Below are 4,255 nucleotides of genomic sequence, written 5' to 3' on the forward strand. Positions count from 1 at the left end.
ATGTCGCTGACAAGCGTGAGTGACGTATGTAGAGAGGTGTCCGGACGATTGCCTGTTCTTTTGTTTTATTAAGTTTGGTTTACTTTAGACCAGGGGTCAGCAACCTTTTCAACATGCAGTGCCAGTTTGACCTTTTCTCGTTAATGAGTGTGCCTTAAGCAACAATATATAAAATATTTAGCTGAATTATGACACCGCGACCAAAAACATTTCCAGATGACCTGGGGCCTCATGTACAAAGCTTGCTTACGCACAAAAAAGCTGCGTAAGCCATTTCTCGCACAAACGTTCGGATGTACAAAGACTGCCTTGACGTGAGAAAGTGCGGTTCTCCACGCAAACTAAATGCCTGGCTTACGCACATTTCTGCTGCATGTGGTCAGTTGGCGGCACATAGAGGCAATGCAGCGCAACAACATGAGGCCTACGTCATCACGAGTCTGACGTCATATTGCAATATGAGGCGAGTTCAAAGTGGATTTGAACGTCGGGATGTGTGATATTAAATGCACTTCAATCATGCGTTATTGTTGAGACGCATAATGTGACACTGTTTATATTAGACTTAATCAGACCCATAAAACTGTATTGTCAATATTGGAATTAAAAGAAAGCCCCAGCAATATTATTTTCAGTGATGACTTGTTTATTAAACGTTACATATTTTCAGGATCACGCATGACATCTGGGCTAATGGATCCCTCTTCACACATTTGTCATGAAATTCTTGACTGCAATATTATTATGTGATGTTGAGTGGAGTAAGCACAAGTCATTGTTACTTAAAATCAATCCATCAATTAACCAGTCGGTCGATTTCGAATTATGTACATATTGACACCTTGGGTGCATGGGAACAACAGCATTCATCCAAATAAATGAGAATATAAAAGAGGTAAACTGAGACAACATTCATTTTTAAGTAGGCCTAATTATTTTAATGTCAGACTAATGTATTGTAATGCCTCAGATTATTTAGAGGTTGGTGTTCATGTCCTGAATGCCCCTGACGATCTCCTCCTGTGAACCCAGCACGGCGCGTCAACACCCGGCCATCCCCACTGGCAGCAGAAGGGGGCAGTGGAGACGCCGGACACAGCTGGCTGGCTGGGAGTCTTCCTCTTTATTGGGCTGTGTGTAGAAAAGGATCCAATCACAGACTGTTTGGTTTGGTTTCAAAAGTCTTCTCAGAGTTTATTCTCGACCAGGCACGGGTTACAAACTGGCACGATCCGACAGGGGCTGATTGGCACACTGAGCTTAAATACTCACAAAGTAATCAACACAAACGAGCAACAGGTGTGTTCACAAAAGGCAGCAATTAAACAAAGGCAGAGTAGCAGGGTGGAGTCAAAAGCACATGACACCACAAACTGACCTACAAAATGTAAACAAAAGCACAGAACTAGAACTCAAATATCAGGATCCCTAACACTCTTCCTCGGCATCATGGGTTGGGTGCCACTTGCTCCTTGGCTGTCTGTGAATAAAGAATATGTAGGCCTATATAAAATATTACAATCACATTAAGGAGAACGTGTTTTATTGCCAGCTAAACATAAAAGAAAATGCAGAGGGAAATTCAGGCTAGGCCCTACTAGCAGGTATAAGAAAGTTCTTCAAATACATGAAAATAATTGTACCTTCCGTCGGATCCTGGGCCAAGTCGGAATCCCCTCGGCTGACGGGACCACGCCAAAAAGGAGCCCATCCCCCATCACAGCGGCCACCCTTTGCTCGAATAGGGCGAGCTCCCCGACTCCGCTGCCCGTCTGACCCACGCTTCTCCTTTTTCCTCACGTCCACTTTGATGTCCGACCACTTTTCTCTTTATGTCTGCAACAGTTCGGCTTCCCGCCCCTACCTCATTCATCGCCTTGGCAACGTTTTTTTTGGTTTTGGTGCCAAAACAAGATCTTATTTCTGGCCTCTACCTCCGAAATCAGCACCTCCACCTCGTATTCACTAAAGTAAATTTTTTCTGCCTTTCTCCATTTTCTCCTTTTTCCTAACGAGCGCACTACTGCAGGCCTATTTATTAGTGATGGGTCGTTTGCGAACGAATCAGTTCGAATGAACGACTCTTTCGTTCGGACCAGTTGGGCTTTCGCTTGCGTTCCACGTTGTCTTCGCCTTCATCCATCATGATAGGAGGACTTCAACAGTGATATGGGGTGATGTTTGATGTTGTGTCATCATGCGTGTATTCTGCTAACTGCACCAAGTACCCCTGACTGCAGCCCGCAGACGGAGCCCACATTGAGGGGCGTGCACTCAGTCCACCGGTGTTACACCGAATTCTGCGACCCACCGAAAAGTGTGAACCCAGGGGGCGCTGTTGCACATTTTCTGCACGCAGCACGAGTTTGAAATAGACAGGCATGAAGTCGAAAAAACGGTGTGCATTATAACAAAAACATAAATAAAACATAAGATCTCCCCACTCCCTCACCACGTTATTAATTGTGCTTAATCAATAGATTTGATTTGATTAGCATTTTACAGACCCAGACAATGGATAGGGCTTAAGTACGGTCCATCACCGTTGCTTCTTTCCCCATTAAAAGCTACAGTCAGTCTTTAATTACGTAGATTTACCTTTGAGCATTTCCTATTATAGGCTACTGTGTAAAAGGCTGTTTAGAATCAACGTTTGTATCAAGAAAAGAAAGACCCGCCCCCTGGGGTCACACTTTTCGGTGGGTCGCAGAATTCGGTGTAACACCGGCACTCAACAACCAATCACCATACTGACCGCTTCTAAAGTCGTGCACGAGAATCGACGTAAGGGGGCATTAGCGGGCGTGACTCTTTGTTCACTCTTAGTGATTTATCCTTAGTATGAGTAGGTCTCAGCGGCTTTGTGAATTACTTTTAAGAAAAAACTCCTATATTAAAACTTTTAACGCAAGTTAGGAGCACTCCTAGCGGTAAGATAAAAAGCTTTGTGAATACGCCCCCAGATCAACAGTCTCTTTGGTGTACCCACGTCGGGACTCCAACCCGACCTAAAGGAACTTGGTCCTTTCTCTGGGACTCCAACCCAGATTCTAGGACCCTAACCCAGAACAACAGTCTCTCTGGTATCAGATCATGTATCTCTCTGGTAAAAATAGAAAATAAAGGCAAAGTTAAAAAAAAGAAAAAAAGCATTTAAGCTATCTATAAACAATAGATAGAAAATAAAGGCAAAGTTAAAAAAGCATTGTAGATTTAAGATTTAGCAGAAAGCTAAAGCAAACAGAAAAGTCTTCAGTCTTGTTTTAAAAGCTGTCAGAGTTGGGGCAAGTCTTAAATCCTCAGGGAGTTTATTCCAGCTATCTGTTATCTATCTGCATAGTAACTAAATCCTGCTTTCCCATGTTTCATGTTGACTCTGGGGATAATTTACAGATTGGTCTCAGAAGATTGTAGTGGTCTAGAAGGCTTATGTAGTGGAAGCATATCAGTTAAATGTTTTGGCCCTAAACTATGTAGGGATTTATAGGTTAGCAACATGATTTTAAAATCAATTCTCTGACATACAGGGAGCCAATATAACGATTTAAGAATTGGTGTAATATGTTCAAATTTTTTGGTCTTTGTTAGAACTCTAGCAGGAGCATTATTCCGTTTTTTTGGGAGACCTGTAAGGAGACCATTGCAGTAATCAAGCTTACTAGTGATAAAGGCATGTACAAGTTTTGGACAGCCCTCTAAGTCTTGCTACATTTTTAAGGTGATAATATGCAGATTTTGTAACTGATTTGATGTGACTGTCAAAATCTAAATCTAAATCCATGATAACCCCTAGATTTCTGGCTTTGGTGGAGGTTTTCAGGGACAGAGAGTGAAAGTGTTGGGTTACTTTAAGCCTTTCGGTTTTAGCACCAAATACAATTATCTCTGTTTTGTCCTCCTTTAGTTGAAGGACATTTTGGCACATCCAGTCTTTGACTTGCTCAATGCACTGGCACAACATATCTATGGGCTGATAGTCATTTGGTGAGAGCATAGATTTGCATGTCATCAGCATAGCAATGATGGTCAATGTTGTTATTTTGGATGATTTGCCCTAGTGGGAGCATATAGATGTTGAATAAAAAGGGTCCTAAGATCGAACTTGTGGGACTCCACATGTCACGATTGTTGATTCTGATACAAAGTCGCCAATGGAAACAAAGTAGTTCCTATTATGTAGGTAGGACCTAAACCAATTTAAGACTGTGCCTGAAAGCCCCACCCAGTTTTCTAATCTGTCCAAAAGACAAGTATT

The sequence above is a fragment of the Micromesistius poutassou genome, assembly GCF_964030765.1.
Source record: "Micromesistius poutassou genome assembly, chromosome: 19".
NCBI classification, from domain to species: Eukaryota; Metazoa; Chordata; class Actinopteri; order Gadiformes; family Gadidae; genus Micromesistius; species Micromesistius poutassou.